Raw genomic sequence first — 18,207 nt, 5'->3', positions numbered from 1 at the left:
CATTTCTATTTAGTGAACATTATTTTTTTGTTATCTGAAACCTTTAACATTTCAAAACAAATTTTAAATAACTGAATGCACTATATTACATAATGGAGGACGTAGACACTTGTGATTGCTTTGCCAATATGGAGATTTACTAAACTAGTTTCTTTAAGACGTTCAAAGATATAAGGTGTGTATTCATGTGTGTTCGTATTGTCTCTATTTGAAAAGATGCCTCTTTCCTAGCAACAATAATAAAGTTTCATCGAAGTATGAATAAATTAGAGGGAGATAGAAAAACACTTTTGGCTTCACATGAGAGATGTAATATAAGTGTCTTAGTTTTTTTCGCATCAGAGATGTAATATAAGTGACTTAGTTTTTTTTCGCGTCACTAATGATTATCTAGCCGCGTCTCTAATGTAAAAATCTAACATAGTACATACATGGTCCTGACAGCGTGATGAGTAGCATGTGCATGGATATCGGCCACGTGGTTCATCTGGATAGGACAGGTAGGAGTACTAACCCCCAACCCATGGCCGGCATCCAGGTAGCGGCGGATTGAGTTAGCTTGACATCATCCAACCTGTTCGCTTGGTTTTAACCTGCCCAAATCAATCAGTCAATATTATTTTTCTCTCATAATAAATCAGCATCAGCCAATTCAAATTAGTCTAGAAACCAATCAGCGAACAGATCAGTGGTGACCTGCTCAAGGTGAACTGAAACCAAAGGATCGGGTGGGGCAGTAACAAGATAAGATCAGCCATTTTTGGATTTTGGATGGACGGCGAGGCAGCAGGGCCCGGGAAGACCCCGAGAGAAATCAAGGGTGGAGAGAAAGGAGTCGGCGTCGATGGATCCGGATGAAAGCGATGGGAGGAGGGAGGATCATGCTGTCTGATGATCGGAATATCTTTATTTTTTTGATAAGCTGATGATCGGAATTAATGGGACGCAACGCGAGCATGCTAAGTCCCGGTCTCGGACTCGCTCTCGAACCCATCGGCATCATCGGTTAATTACTACAGCTTTGGCAGTACTCCTGCATGCGCTAGTAGTAGTAGCGGACAGCACAACACGCGCACAACCGTCGGGCCACCCGCCTTGCTCCGCGTAAGTAAACAAGGACCCCACAGTTACCGGCCCCAGCCGACCATTAAGAAATTTATGAAAACCGTTGTGTATATATTAGACTGATGACAGCTACCCTGAATAAGAGAAGTAGTACGACTGTTTTTGCTAGCAACCGCCGTTGAACGAAATGACTTCATGCCGCTGTGGACGGATGAGTCAGCGTTAGAGTGACACACGTACTGCGTAAATGAGATAAGACGATGTGGATGTCTGGAATTGACCTCTCCGGCCGGTCGTGCCCAGTAGCAGGTATGGCGATCCGTGTAGGAGTATCTCTCACTCATCCGGTGGTGGTCTATCGCTGCGTCAGACGACAGCAGAACAGAACAAAGGAAACAGATACCTGGCCTTCAGTTCAACCTTATCATCAATATTCATCGTTCAGCATATATATATTCTCGTACGATGCCGCAGGCGCAGGGCATGGAATGGATTGAGATGGGTGAGAGAGGCGTGTGAGGTTTGGTCTTCGTTTTTGGAGAGTAGACGCCGACCTGCACCTGCACGCGTAGCTTCCATCGATGGATGGATCAATCTTTCCTCCTCTCTCTTGGACGGCCAGACCGAATGGGTCCTACTAATGTTATATCCATACTATAGAAAATATATATCTATACACTGCAACGAATATATAATACGTTCTACGGTGCTCATACCATATAATACGTTGTTCTCATACCAATAATAGTAAATTAATTGTTTTTGTTACATTTAATTAAACTTGATCTAACCTTAAATCGTATGAATTCTAAATAATAAATGCTAGTGCAGTACATAATTAATTCTCTATAAAATTAAAAGGAGATTGAATCAATTTAAATGAAAGACGGTTGCATTATGTCCTGTTTGGTGGAGCTCCATTCAACTTTAATTTTAGCTTCTGTGTGTGTTGTAGCAACTTTTTTTTAGCGATCGTGCCGAAGCACGTTTTTCATTAAGCAGAAAGGAGTTTTGTTACGATCCTTATGGCCACGGTAATCCAAGGTTACCGAAGCCAGAAGCTACACAAGTAAAGCAGAACACGCGAGTGTGATTACACAATCATGAATTTTGCGACAAAGAAGAGCTACTCTGGGATCAAGTCGCCGCCATCAGGGTCCTTAGGTGCTTGTAGCCAGCCAAGCACCAGGCGTGTATCTCCTCCTGAATGACCACCTGCAGCCCTGCCGGCGATGTAGTATCCCTGCCGAAAGTCCTTGCGTTTCTCTCCTTCCAAATCAACCATCCGATGAGAAAGAAGAGGGAGTCGAAACCACGGCGAGCGGCCTTAGGGACCAGTTTTCTGCAACGCAGCCACCATTGCATAACCGGCTCGTAGTCGAAGGCGGTTCCTAGCGTTTCATTAGCTATGGAGTTACACATGACGGAGATCTTCGTCTCCTGGATATAGACGAGGGTGGCCCTTTCCTGGACCAAGAATTCCCTCACGACATTGCGGCGTGCGCGACCGTTTAGTCCGCGCACGTTCCAGACGAAGCATGTGGGCAAAGACGGCATAAAGAAACAGTTGTGCGACGGTAGAAACATAGGACGCCGGAGACTACGTCTCAACAGCATCCAACTCAGCCATGTCAAGGCCCATGGCCATTGGGTCGAAGTCGCTGTTAAAAAGGATCTGCAGTGCCTGCTGCTTGTTGGCCAACATGTTGCCCCCACGGAACGTGGCCTTGAACTTCCGCTCGATCTCCAGGTCTGGTGCGCTGGTATCCACATGCACCCCGAGCTTCTTAAGTAGCACAATTTGTGCTTGCCTGGTGGCGTTCGCCGCCCGCGGCTTTGCCGCAAGCCGGCCGCTGCGGCGCAGGGAGCCAACGGAGATCGGTGTGCGGGAACAACGAAGGCGTGGCCTGCTGCGAATGAGGGGGGACTGCAAGGGGACGCAGATCATGTCCTCGAGCTCTTTCTGAACGGCGGCTTCGTCAGGCTCCGCCTCCACGCACGGCTCTGCTTGTTCAGCGGGGGGAGTAGTATCGACGACGGCGGGTGTAGCAGTCCCGGCCTAGGCGACATGCCCGGATTTGTCTGCGGTGGTAACCGGTGACGCGACAGTCGCAGCGACGTCCTGCTCAGATGCGTCGGCATCATCCGGCCCAAGCAAGGCAAGGAGCCCACTGCTACCCACGCGAACGCCCAAGCTGCAATCGTCCTGCTCGGAGCCATCGGCATCTTCCGGCCCCACCAAGGGAAGGAGCCCACTGGTACCCACGCGAACGCCCGGGCTGCAATCGAAGTGATCAGCAATAAAACGACTCGCCAACATGGGCTGGGCCAGACGCACAGGTGCCAGCTCCGGCGAAGAGAACGACCCATGGCAAGCCATCATAGAAGGCCTCGTCACAATCCCGGCCTCAATCAGCATCGGATCCTCCTCTACCCCAAGGTGAATGGGGTTGTCTGCATCCCTGGCCTGGAAGTCAACTTCCCAAACCAATGACCGCGTGTCAGGGCTGCCAGCGCCCATAGGCGTGCCTGACATCTGAGCACCAACAACAACAGTTGCAAACTTTTCTCGGTCTTGCTTCCGCGGCGACACGACATCCACTATCGCGCGCACCCGGGGACCAGCACCGAAGCGACGCGTCTCGCACCAGGACCATGCCCTGCCCCCGAGCCACGATTGGCCCTCATGCAGAAGCCCTTGCGGATGAGGGACCCACTGTGAACCACTTATGCATGCGCGTACGTCGTTCGCAACTCCGGTGGCATGGCATCGCGGCCAGAACGCCGGACCAGAGCCACGCCCCAGCGACGGGTCGTCCCTCCCACCCGGGCGGAAGGTGGCCGGGCCAAACGGCCGAGTATGCGATGGGCCATCCTCCAGACCAGGGTGATATCCATTGTAATTACTGTCACCGCAGTCATCGGAGTCGTCAGCGCCCGGGAAGCCACCATCATCAGAGGAGCTTGAAGGGTCCCAATCCTGATATTCGACGACACGCATCCGAGCGAGGTAATGCAGGATGGGCAGCTCGGAGTGAATGATCACGTGTTCCCGGAGAAACAGAATGCCCGGGTCATGTGGCTCCCGCGGTTCCGGGATGACAAGGAGATTCTGCTCCGGCACCAAGAGTGGGTGAAGGCACCAGGCAGCGACGAATAGTTCACGCGCGTCGTCGTCGTCAACCCCGTCAGCATCGGCCGTGGCGATCTCGACCTGGGTGCAGGAAGACCCAAGGAGGTGCGCAGCCACATCCTCGCTGAGGGCATGGGCAGGAACGCCCTTAATCCCAACCAGGACCTTGTAGGTGAATGCACCGGCCATCGCCGATGAAAGGCGAGACCAGCGTCGCCAGAGCAACACGAACGGCGAAGCTGCCACCGGTGGTGGCCTGGAGTTGAGGACGCGCTCGAGGTCATCCCGACTACGGGAACGAACGATGAAGTCCTATGGGGCGTGCCGCAGAACCGACATCGCGTCGTCCTCGATGTTGAACTGGTCACGAAGGTGCTCGCGCACCATAGCGGGGTTCACCGGCGGCCTGGTACCGCCAACCAAGGCCACCAGAGCGAGCGACAAGGCGGAACAGGCTGAAGGCGCCGACGGCTGCCACGCCGGAGCTGCAGACGCGGTCACGACGACCGGCCCCCATCCGACGGCGCCTGGGCCTGCGGCGCTGTCGGTCGCTCAGTGTGGTCAGAGCCGAGGCCCCCAGAAGCCACCGCGGCGGGCGCCGGTGCAACGGTAGCATCAGCAGAGGCCGGCTAATCCACAGCTATAGGGCTGGGAGGCGCACAGCAACGTGGTACCGACGGTGAGCGGCCAGTGGACACAGAGCGGGCTGAGACCGTGTCATCTCGAGGCGTCCTCCAGTGCTCAGGGGAACGGCGCCTCCGAGCAGGGGCACGACGAGCAATGCCTGGCGAGCGGCCTCGCTTGACCCCGGTGACAAAGGTGGCCATCGGGCAGAAGCGCGCACGATGGCCCTCTTGGCGACAGGTACGGCAGCGCGGAGGGAAACGACAGTTCGCACGGATGTGGTCATCATGTAGACAGTTGAAGCAAAGGCCAACCAGATCCGGCGGAACTGGCCTTGCAAGGGTAGGCGATGGCCTGCGGCGCCAACGCCGGCGGCTGTGAACCTCACTGAAGCCGTCGTCGTCCGGCTCAGCCGAAAGCCTGGTCGGGTGGACCGCGACCGAGCGCAGCCTGGCCATGGGTGGAGGAGAGGCCGTGGCAGCCTGGTGAGCGGAGGCATCCTGCGCAGCGCGGCGTCGATGACGACGCCGGCGCCGTGGTCGCCTGCGACGCTCCCGGATCTCCCCATCCTCAGCGACGTTGGGCGGCGAGGTGGCCGCAGAACCAAGAGAGGCCTCAGAGTCGGAGAAGCAGAGTCTCTCCCTCCGACTGAACCACGAAACAGCCGGCGACGAGCCCGGGACGAAAGGCTCAGCGTTGGCGTTGAGGGGTGGCGACGAAGAGGGAGCCATCGAGTCGGCCTCCTCGACCTCATCGGCTCAGGAACGGCGAGAGGGAGAACCGAACTCCATGGCAGCTGGGGTGGACGCTGGCACCGGAGTGGCAACCGGCGTGGGGCTGGGGAGTGGTTGGTGGCCGGCGGCGGCCGGGTTGGCCGCCGGCGGTGGGAGACATGGGGTAGCCCTCGGCTTTGTAAGTTCTCGAACTGTATAAATTCTAGGGCTGTTTGGATGCAACTCTGTTGTAGCAACTAGAAAGGAGCTGCTTTTATCTCTCTTTAGAAAATAAACTAGAAGATGGTGAATTCATTATTTTATTTATTTGTTTATTACTGGTTCCATTTCTTTCACGTACTCTGTATCAAGAAATTGAAGCCATTATTTATTTGGTCCCATCTCTTTCACGTATTCTGTAGCAGGAAATTGAAGCCATTTGAACTCATACTAAATAGAGGCTTTGCCTTTAGTGTGCGTCGAGCCATGTGTTATGTTCTCTCACAGCGGGCTCGGTTTAGCTGTGTGCAGGTGTTGTTTTGCACTAGCAACAACTACAGTAGGTCAGTAGCGCGCTGCAACTAGCTGAACTTAGCACAAACTAATCTAGAAAAAAAAAACTAGGCACGACTTCAATTTGCTGGCTAGTACTTAGGATCTGCTTAGTTGACTTCTAATTCTTGTTCATCCAAAATCATGGTAAGCCAAAATTTTTAGTCATCAGTTGGTTTATTAAAAAAAAATTGGTGCACTGATGTTTATGGTCAAAGTTTTAGCAAATCTTTAGAAACTTATTAAATTGCGTAAGAGAGAAAAGGTACTTTATATTATTTTTATGGCACTCAACCAAATATACAACTATGTTTTTTTGTCTTGACTTTGACAAATTCTAATTTTGCCAAGCCAGTTTTGGTTTACTTGGGCAAAAATGAGAAGGCAACCAAACAGGCGCTAGAAGAGTAGGAGTTGTTAGTTAGCGAAAGGCGTGGAGCTTTGCCCTTTTGCTCTGCGGCGCACGAGAAAGAACGGAAGAGGCCCGGGACAGAGGAGATCTTTGGCTGCGCCCCGTGCCTTCTGGTCGCTTCACTTGCTTTTGTTCTTCCAGCCTGACCCCGTGCCTGTGGTCATTTCGCCTCCGATCCATTGCGTGAGGACTACTAGAAAGTTCCACTTTCTTCAGGGTCAGCAACCGATCATCATGTGCAGTTGCAGTGCATCCAAATGAAAGGTAACGTGATTGTCAAAAAGAAAAAAAAAAGAAAGGTAACGTGTGAAGCTCATAATAGACTTAGTTTGTTTTTGTAGAAACTTGAGTTAAGGTGTAAAGAGGGTTTTATAGGCCAAGTTACATTTCTTTTAGGCCATTCGGTCCTTTCGGAGACAAGAAAAAGCTTTATGTTGCATAGAGAACAGGAGATGAGGAGAAGAATGAAACAATACGTTGCACAATCAAATTAAAATCAAACTTATAAGAAACTGTAACCTACAGTGTGAGAAAACAAGAGTAAACATACGAATTTCGCCCTAGCTCCAAGAGGAGACGTAATGCATGCACACTTAGAGAGCCATAAATCTAAAAGAATGAATTCAAATAATTAACTCGTAGACATCAACTAAGTTTTATCTTTTAATAATTCCACTAAATTGGCAGCAGCAACGTAGCCATACAACATCAATAGCCCTCAAAGAAGTTGTGTTCTATGTATGAAAACTAGTATTGAAGCTAATATTTTCTCAACACAAGGGACATTTGTCTTTTTCGTTCTCCTTGGACCCACCATACTTCCTACGGGAAACACTTATCTTGTATTTCTCTCTCCGCTACATGTTGGATGCCTCGTCACCTCAATGCACCCCATACATGTTTTACCTTTTTGTCAGATAAAGCTATGGTTACTTCTGCAGAAGCCTATTAGGGCAGAGCCAACGCAAACCAACAAGGATGGTGGTTTCACCTTAAAGTTGAGCCAACGCAAACCAACAAGGATGGTGGTTTCACCTTAAAGTTGTGTCTCACTTTTAGCTTCCAACGCATCACAGAGCTGCAGCTTTCGGCTTTCAACGAGCGCTTGGATAGCAGCTTCTCACTTTTGTCAAGTGAAGCAATTGCATCTTCAAGCAATATTTACACACTGCGGAACCACCATGAGAATGGACGTGGACACCGCATGTGGATGTGGAACCTCAGGCACACAGGTACGGTGTAGCGTTGGGCAAGCCCTTAAGCCACCCCATCGCTCGGCTTCGTCAGGCCATGTAGGATTGGACGACAAAAAATACGTAAGAAATTGCTGTCTTCACAGAGCCCGCTAGTAACCTGCAAAAGTCACATATATCTCACCTGATAAAATACAGAAGTAACCATCAGAGAACGCGATGCGCCCAACATTTGCTTTTCACCTGATAAAGCTAACACCCTGTTCGCTTGATCGTTTATGTGGTTTATAAGTCGACTGATACTGTTTTGTTATGAGAAAAAAACACTATATCATGACTGATACGATCAAGAGAGAGCTCTATGTCAGCATAGCCTAAGATGGGGTGTGATGTATTCAGTCACTATTCCTATGTGTACGTTAGCTTTTTACCGAGGCTAACCGTTATATATGCCTTGCACTTGCTCTTACACATTGTAAGCACATAGCTTTTTACCGAGGCTAACCGTTATATACGCCTTGCACTTGCTCTTACACATTGTAAGCACATACTACTTCATTCGGACACGGAGGTCCGATGCAGTTGGAACAGCATGCCACCCTGTAGCGTTGGGAAAGCCCAAGTTTATGGTAGCTGGCCGGTGTATATCAACATGATAAAAGTTCAAAAAAAATGAAAGCTAGCTCGTCAAGATTCAAGAACATGACAAACTAGCGAGAGCCCCGCGGCAATTTGAAAGCCCTAGTTTAGTTTGGATAATTGATGAAACCTAGGATTAACATTTGATCTAAGTGTAAGAATTACATAAGGTGGTTCAATCCAAGTGGTGAAGCAAGTGAGAGGTCCATGGTGATGAAGATGGACATAAAATGAAAATGATCAAGCTTAAACTTAGAAAAGAAGAAAGAGAAAAACAAAAACAAAAACCAAGAAGATCAAAGCAAAGGTATAAGATAGGTTTTTGTTTTGCACTCAAGACACCATAGAAGGTGTGAGTGACTTATGATCGATAGTCGTACTATAAAGATGGGAGATCTTTGGCTAAATAGTTTATCGAGTGCCACTAGGTAACATGATTCTTGCATATGCATTTAGGAACCTAGTGTTCTAACTTTAACCCTTGTAAAATACTTTGAAAAATGCTAACACACGTGCACACAAGTTCTACACTTTGTGGTTAGTAAGTTGGAAGTAAGGGCTAAGAGGTTGTGGACTTAGTAAAAGAAAATGAGGAGATAGTCCACGGCCAGACGCTGGCCGCGGCGTGATTGGACTCACCCCAGCGCGTCCGGTCAATTATAGCAAAGTGGGGCACTGCGGCCGAGAAGGGCGAGGAGTGACCGGACGCTGCCATCAGTGCGTTAGGTCACTTCTTCAGGCAAGCGGACGTAGGGGTCAGCGTGCGGCTGGACGCACAGTGGCTGCGTCAGGTCACGGCTGACATACGCTGACGTCGACAGGGTTCTTGCAGGTAGAGACCCGGGGCGCTGACCAGACTCCCGAGTGCGTCCGGTCACTCATGACCTAACGCGTCTAGTCGACGAAAAACATCTCTGGACTCTTATTGGAATCGAACGGACGCGACGTGGCTCTGCGTCAGGTGCGTTGGAGCAGCGCGTCCGGTCGGTTGTTTGACTGCGCATTGAACGTTAAGTGACCGTTGGCATCCGATGGCTCAGGTTTAAACGGGGACACATGGCGGCCATCGAAGCGATCGGATGATGGCCGATCGGACGTTGGGCTACGTCTAGTCAGTGCGTCCGGTCAGCTCGAGAGTGCCCAACGACTCTGAGTGTTGGGGCTTTATAAATAGAAAGGTACCGGCTTGGGGCTCAAGTTCTTGGCACTTTGATATACTTGACATCCTTGTGAGCCTAAGCAAACACCTCTCACTTATATCCATCATTGATTCATCATAGATTTGGAGTGATTCCTAGTGCATTTGCTTAAGTGATTGCATCTAGTGGCACTTGGAGATCGTTGTAGCTACGGATTTTTTGTTTCTCTTGGTGGTTGCCGTCACCTAGACGGCTTGAAACAGCGGAGGAGCTTTGGCACGTGTTGGTGATTGTTCGTGGTCGGCTCCGGTGATTATGAGGGGTCTTGCACCTTCCCCGGCAAAGAGCCATAAGGTAGCTATATTAAATTGCTTGTGTCATTGAGTTACCTCACTTGTGGGTAGGTTCTTGCGGCGCCTCTTGTGGTGGGCTAGGTGTGTGATACCTATTAGCCACCGAACCACCAAATGTTGGTCGACACAACGGGGACTAGCGTGCCGGCAAGCACTTGAACCTCAAGAGAAAATTGGTTGTCTCTTGCCCTTTGGTATTCTCCCGGTGATTGAATTGGTATTCGTTTTGTGATTGGTTCATTCCTCGACGCGGCGGTATAATCACCATACTCACTTTTTTAGATTCCTTGCAAACTAGTTGTCAAGCTCTTTATTGTAATTAATTTTGAGAGCTTATCTTGCTTGCTAGTTTAGTATCACCTAGTGGAGCTCTTTAGTGTAGACTTGTTGAGAGCTCTTAGTGAGTAGTGACATAGCCATTGTTTGTGCCTAGTGATCATAGCAACTATAATTGTTGAATAGGTGGCTTACAATCCTCATAGAGCTAGAGCAAAATTGCATTTCGCCATTTAGTGCACTAACCTCTTGCTTTAGTGTATTTGTAGAATTTTTTTATAGGCTATTCACTCCCCTCTAGCCATCTAGGACCTTTCAAGTAGTATCAAAACCATGGTCGTCGTTTGATTGAAGGTTTAACAATCTCGGTGTCAAATTATGGCTCAAGTTGTGTTCAACCATGTGGGGGGCAAAACCATCGTTGTTTGATGGCACATGCTATGATTATTGGAAGAGAAAAATGGAGATGTATCTTGGTTCAATCAATGACCAAGTATGGATATGACCGAGAGTGACTATGTGATTCTTGATCCGGACAATCTCACCAACACCGACAACGCCAACAAGCAATGCAATATAATGGCCCTCAACACCATTTACAATGCCATTGATTCCAAGGTGTTTGAGCAAATCAAGGATTGTGAGAAGCTAGTGAAGTGTGGAAGAGATTGGAGAAGACCTATGAGGGCACACCGGTAGTGAATAGTGCTAAGCTATACATCCTCAAGGACAAGTTAACAAGCTTCAAGATGAAGGATGATGACAGCATTCCAAAGATGTTCCATAGATTGCAATTATTTGTCAATGACTTGAAGGCTTTGGGAGAGAAGATCAATGATGATGATGTCTCTCATTGGTTCTTGATGTGCTTACCTCCTAGATTTGAGACATTGAGATTGATCATCATTAGAGGAGGATTGAAGCAACTCACCCTAACCAAGTACTAGGTGATGTCATGACACAAGAGACATGCCATATAGAAAGGGAGGAGGTTGACAAGGATGACAAGAAGAAAGATGAAGACAAGAATAAGAAGAGTGTGGCATTCAAGGCTAGCTCATCATCCAAGAACAAGGACAAGTCCAAGAAAAAAGAATCAAGTGATGATGAAAATGCTAGTGACATTGATGATGAAGCCATGGCTCTCTTTGTGCGCAAGTTTGGAAGATTCACGAAGAAAAAGGGCTATGGTGCAAGAAAGAGAAGAGACAACAACAAGAGCAAAGAATATATGAGGAGATGCTACAATTGCAAGAGCCTCGATCACATTGTAGCAGATTGTCCCTACAATAGTGGCAATGATGAGGATAAGAAGAAGCACAAGAAGGACAAGAAAGAAAAGAAGAAGAAGGAGAGGAAGTTGACCTTCCAAAATAAGAAGGGTGGAGGTTATGTGGTCACTTGAGATAGTGATGGATCTTCGGATAGTGATGGCTCTAGTGATGATGGCAAGAAATATATCAAGAAAGCACTAGCAAGCCTACATATTCACCATCAACAAGCCTTCCATCTTCGACACTCCATCGATATGTCTCATGGCAAAGCCTAACAAGGTAAAATATGATGTGAGTGATGATGATTGTGAAAGTGATGATTGTAGAAGAGATTATTAGGAGTACACCAAGGGGGAGCTCATGGACATGTGTGAGCAAACGCACACTTGCTTTGAGATGAAGAAAAAGAAGTGCAAAGTGAAAGGATCAAGATGCCCAAGAGGGGGGTGAATTGGGCTAATTCTAAATTTTCTTGCAATAATTAAATCCTATGGTTAGCCCAATTAACCCCTTGTGCCTAGAAAAGTGTTTCTATTACTCTAACGCACAACGGACTTACAACCTGTGTTCTAAACTTACTCTAGCATGGCAATTCTATGAATGTAAAGACAAGTATTGAATTGCTCAAAGTAAATGCTCAAAGTAAATAGAGAGAGAGGAACGCGGCGATGTTTTGCCGAGGTATCGGAGAGTCGCCACTCCCCACTAGTCCTCGTTGGAGCACCCGCGCAAGGGTGTAGCTCCCCCTTGATCCATGTAAGGATCAAGTGCTCTCTATGGGTTGATTCTTCGACACTCCATCGCGGTGAATCACCCAAAACCGCTCACAACTTGAGTTGGGTCACCCACAAGCTCTGCCGGGTGATCACCAAGCTCCCAATCACCACCAAGCTATCTAGGTGATGGCGATCACCAAGAGTAACAAGCACGAACTCTCACTTGACCACACGAAGTGTCGGATACCGTGAGAAGGGGTACCCTAAGCAAGAACCAAAAAACGACTGCTTAGACTTCGTAAAGATCAAAACCAGCTAAACACCGCTGGCCTCGGCCAATTCTCTGACTCGCCCGAGGCCCCCTCACCGCTGACCTCGGGCGATCCCCCACCGAAGGCCTCGGCCGCCCCCCTCTCGTCGCAGGCCCCGGCCAGGCCGCCGACCCTCCGTCTCACGCGAGGCAGGCTCGGCAGCACTCTGCTGCCTCTTCCTTCACCCGTCCCTCTGACAAAACGTCATGTCGCATTACCTCAGCCAACTGCAGCCCCTGGCGTCGGCCGCATGCTCAACACAGTACAGAGGAATGGCCGACGGGACAGGAGGCAGGACTGGGCAGGGGTTACCCGCCACTATGCCAACCACTATGCACATGGTTGACGCCCATGCCTCACTGTGCTGCCAACTCCTGCTCCGAGAACAACGCAGCATGGGGAGCCATGTCTGGGATACTGTGGCCTCGGAATCAGTACCCAGGACCAATAATTCCCTCCAAGGCCTCAGCAGTTGCTTTAGGGGCTCGGCAGCCTGAGGATCCATGTCCGCCGAGCCCCCCATGATGGCTCGGCCTCGGCATCTGCAGAGCCATGGCTCCCTACGACGTCATCACACGATGACCAGCACGTCAGCGCCCTGCCATCCACGACGGGACTGTGCAGGGGCTACTAGCTACTGTGCCGCCTAAGCTCCTGCACCAAGGACGAACACGACGTGAGGAGTCAGAACTGGGTTCCTGTGACCTCGGGACCAGCGAACTGACCGAGTTCCGCCTCGCCCGAGGCTCCCGGTAGGGCCTCGGGTGAGCTGGCCAAGCTCCACCTCGTTCGAGGCTGGGCTCGTCCCGCAACCTCGTCGCCTCCGCCTCAAAGGTCGCTCTAGCGGGCTGTCGCATCCAATCAATGCGCCCAGCTGCACCCACTACGTAAGCCATGATCGGCAGTGCGCCGCGATAGGAGCGATGGGACAATGGTCAAATCGCCTTTTTACCATCCCTTACTGACAATACAGGGTACCATATCCTGTAGACGCACGTTCCGCACTGTTCCGCCTAAATCAACTATGACGATAGCCGCCAAGACCCCGCATTACCGTCTGCAAAGGCCTCAGCACAGCGGGTCTCGGCCTCAGCACAGCAGGTCTCGGCACAACCGACTATAGCAGCCACCAGGCCTTGGCACTTCACCAAGTCAACAAAAGTACAGGAGCGCAGCATGTCGTCGGCCTGGAGACCATACCGACTAGACACCCGACAGAACTCCCACAACGCCGCGCTGCTCCGGGGAGCAAACACGTCAGCAAATAGTAAACTCCTCATGTACTTCTGGCTTCCTCCTTGTGGCTATAAAAGGAGGTAGCCGGTGCCATTTCTAGGAGGAGGACAGGGAGAAAGACGAACACACGATAGAACTACACACTTCTACGCTGCTTGGGAACAACGCCTCAAGCAGCCCGCGCCACCCTCGCCGAGACCTGGGCTAGCTCCCCTCTCTCACCCAGCTTGTAACCCCCTACTACGAGCACTCCGGTGCAAGGAATACAAGATCGATCTCCCAGACTGGACGTAGGGCCTCGATTGCCTGAACCAGTATAAACCTTGTGTCTCTTTGCATCACCATCTGGGATTAGGGGCACGCAGCACAAATTCACTCGTTGGTTGAGGGACCCCCAGTTCCAAAACACCGACAGTTGGCGCGCCAGGTAGGGGCCTCTGCGTGTCAGCTTCGTCATCCTAGCAAGTTCCGGATGGCAGACCACATACGACCATTGCGTCTCGGCACCGTAGTTTTGGTTCGGGAGCCTAGAGTTCATGTCTCTAGGGCAATGAGTACGACATGGTGCTCCTCACTCCTCGAGCCCCACCCTTCGACGATGAAGTCGCGCCCCGGCAGCCCAGGCGCAGGCGGCGCCCGGCGGGCCGCTCTCGCCACGCTCACCAGGCACGACGCGAGCAAGGCCACCCCGACGCTACGCGAGCCCGGGGCGGCACGCCACTCCCCGCCGATATCCTACGACCAGCTGTTGGTATGGGGTCCCTAGCTGGGGACCTGTCTGGCCTGAGCATGGACGAAGGAAAATCGCCGGTGGCTCGCGCCGATGCCCAGTCATCTAGCTCCGCTCCACCACTCCCTGAAGAGTCGACCCCGGCGGGGCAGAATATGGAGACGGCGCCGTCCCCATACCCCTTTGGGTTAAGAAATGCCGCCGCCTCTTATGCCTACGCTTACACTGCCACTCACGAGCACCTCTCGGGACGCCGCCAGCGCTTCGCTCTCTCGACCTGAGCACCCACTCCGACTCCTCGAACGAGGATGAGGCATGGCCCGGGGTGGATTTCTCCGAACTCCACAACCCTAGGGCTTTGCGCCAATTCTTGGCCGCAAGCGACTACTGCCTCGGCTATTCCGACTCCGACGACGAAGGGACTTATGATCCATCCCGTGAGTGCTTCCACGTCGGGCTCGGGATGCCAAGGGCGGGCGAGAGGAAGAGAGGACAGGCAACCATTCCCCGCCCCGGGCAGGGGCGGGTGATGCCACACCTCCACGTCTCGAAGCCCCAACAGCACGGAACGAGAATCCCGTCCACAGGGGGCATCGACGCCCAGACCTGGAGCAGCTCCGCGAGCTTCAAGCCAAGGTCGAACAAGACCGACTCCTTCTGCAACAGCTTCGGGACACTCTCGAGCAGGAAGCAGCAAGGGCGTGGTGAGGGCGGAGGAGCCCGAGGGAGGGCCCGCGACGTCCATCACCGCATCAACGACAACGAGGGGGGAGAGCCGCCCCCAATCTTTAATCGCGCTAGCCAAAATGTCACAGCGGCTGCGATGCTGGTCCGAGCGATGCCCGAGCCCTCCACCACCGAGGGGCGACGGGTCCGCGGAGAGCTCCGCGATCTCCTCGAAACCGCAGCGGTGCAGTAGGCCGAAAGTTCCGCCTCCCGCCGGCGCGGAGGCACTTCGGAGCAACCCACAGCGCAACCTCGCCGGGACCAGGATGCCTCGGTCCGTCCCGAGGCCGCTCGCACGCCGACGGTCCACAGGGCCCCCTCGGTGCGCGATCGACCTAGGGACCAACGCGAGGCACAGAGCGACCACGAAGTAGTTGGCAGGCGACGACGCCATGATGACGGAGCCGCCCGAGGCTACCACCCACACCGAGGCGGTCGCTACGACAGCGGTGAGGACCGTAGTCCTTCCCCTGAGCCGCCAGGACCTCGGGTCTTCAGCAGGGCCATCCGCGTTGCTCCTTTCCCCGCCCGGTTCCGACAGCCGGCCAACCTCGCGAAGTACAGCGGCGAGACCAACCCGGAACTCTGGCTCGCCGATTACCGCCTGGCCTGCCAACTAGGTGGCGTGGACGATGATCTGCTCATCATCCGCAATCTCCCTTTGCTCTTGTCAGACTCGGCGCGAGCCTGGCTTGAGCATCTCCCTCCCTCGCAAATCCACGACTGGCACGACTTGGTGAGGGTCTTCGTCGGGAATTTCCAGGGCACCTACGTGCGCCCCGGGAACTCCTGGGACCTCAAAGGTTGCCGCCAGAAGCCAGACGAGTCTCTTCGAGATTTCATCCGGCGCTTCTCCAAGAAATGCACCGAGTTGCCCCGCGTCGGTGACTCGGAAATCGTCCAAGCATTCCTCTCTGGCACCTCCTACCGAGACCTGGTCCGAGAATTGGGCCGGAACGTACCAACCACAGCGGCCGCACTCCTCGACATCGCCACCAACTTCGCCTCGGGCGAAGAGGCGGTTGGGGCCATCTTCCCCAACAACGACGCCAAGGGGAAGCAGAAGGACGAGGCCCCCAAGGCCTCGCCCACCCGCGTCCCCAAGAGAAAGAAGAGGGGCCGCCCAGGGAAGCAGGAGGTCCTCGAGGCCATCCATGTCGCCACAACAGATCGCAAGAATCCCTGAGGCCCCCGCGGCCCCGGGTTATTTGACGACATGCTGAAGAAGCCCTGCCCTTACCATCAAGGTCCGGTGAAGCATGCCCTCGAGGAGTGCACCATGCTCCGGCGTTACTACGCCAGGCTTGGGCTCCCCGACGACGATGAGGCCAGGAAAAGGGGCACCGGCGAAAGGGACGGCGATAAAGATGATGGGTTTCCCGAGGTACGCAACGCCTTCATGATCTTTGGCGGACCCTCGGCATGCCTCACGGCACGCCAGCGAAAGAGGGAACGCCGGGAGGTCTTCTCGGTCAAGGTGGCCACCCCCCGGTACCTCGATTGGTCTCGGGAAGCAGTCACCTTTGATCGGGATGACCACCCCGATTATGTTCCAAACCCCGGGCAGTACCCGCTTGTCGTCGACCCGATCGTCGGCAACACCCGGCTCACCAAAGTGCTCATGGACGGAGGCAGCGGCCTCAACATCCTCTACGTCAAAACTCTGGAGCTCCTGGAGCTCGACCAGTCATGACTCCGAGGCGGTTCCGCGCCCTTCCATGGCGTCGTGCCAGGAAAGCGCACACGACCCCTCGGGCGCATCGACTTACCCGTCTGCTTTGGCACTCCCTCCAACTACCGCAAGGAGTTCCTCACCTTCGAGGTGGTTGGATTCAAGGGGGCTTACCACGCCATCTTGGGGCGCCCGTGCTACGCCAAGTTCATGGTGATCCCCAACTACACCTACCTCAAGCTCAAGATGCCAAGCCCCAACGGCATCATCACCGTCGAGTCCACGTACGAACATGCATACGACTGCGACGTCGAGTGCATCGAGTACGCCGAGGCCATCGTGGAGGCCGAGACCCTCATCGCCGATCTCGACCAGCTTGGTAGCGAGGTTCCCGACGCCAAGCGGCGCGCCAGGACCTTCGAGCCCGCAGAGGCCGTCAAGCTCATCCTCGTCGATCCCACCGTCCCCGACGGCCGAGGACTGAAGATCAGCGCCACCCTCGACGGCAAATAGGAGGCCGTGCTCGTCGACTTTCTCCGTGCGAACGTCGATATGTTCGCATGGAGTCCCTCGGACATGCCGGGCATACCAAGGGAGGTCGCTGAGCACGCCTTAGATATCCGGGCAGGCTCCAGGCCGGCAAAGCAGCGCCTGCGCCGATTTGACGAGGAGAAGCGCAGGGCCATCGGCGAAGAAGTGCAGAAGCTCATGGCAGTCGGGTTCATCAAGGAAGTATTCCATCCAGAGTGGTTGGCCAACCCTGTATTAGTCAGGAAGAAAAGTGGCAAGTGGAGGATGTGCGTGGACTACACTGGTCTAAATAAAGCATGCCCGAAAGTCCCATTCCCACTACCACGAATTGACCAAATCGTCGACTCCACTGTAGGATGCGAAACCCTTTCCTTCCTTGATGCGTATTCCGGTTACCACCAAATCAAGATGAAAGAGTCCGACCAGCTCACAACTTCTTTCATCACTCCATTCGGCATGTACTGCTACATAACCATGCCGTTCGGCCTCAGAAACGCAAGGGCTACTTACCAACGGTGCATGATCCAAGTCTTTGGCGAACACATCGGAGCAAATGGAAGGCCGGTGATCTCGTCAGCGACTTGGAGGTTGCCTTCACATGTCTCAGAGAGAAGGGCATCAAGCTCAACCCCGAGAAGTATGTCTTCGGGGTTCCCCGAGGCATGCTCTTGGGATTCATAGTCTCGGAACATGGGATCGAGGCCAACCCGAAGAAGGTCTCGGCCGTGACCAACATGGGCCCGATCCGAGACCTCAAAGGGGTGCAGAGGGTCATGGGATGCCTTGCGGCCCTAAGCCGCTTCATCTCGTGCCTCGACGAAAAAGGCCTGCCCTTGTACCGCCTCTTGAGAAAGTCCGAGCGCTTTTCTTAGACCACCGAGGCCGACGAAGCCCTCGCCAGGCTCAAAGCGC

Source organism: Miscanthus floridulus, chromosome 2 (genome assembly GCF_019320115.1).
Source record: "Miscanthus floridulus cultivar M001 chromosome 2, ASM1932011v1, whole genome shotgun sequence".
Classification (NCBI taxonomy): Eukaryota; Viridiplantae; Streptophyta; class Magnoliopsida; order Poales; family Poaceae; genus Miscanthus; species Miscanthus floridulus.
Note: the sequence above shows the minus strand (reverse complement) of the source record.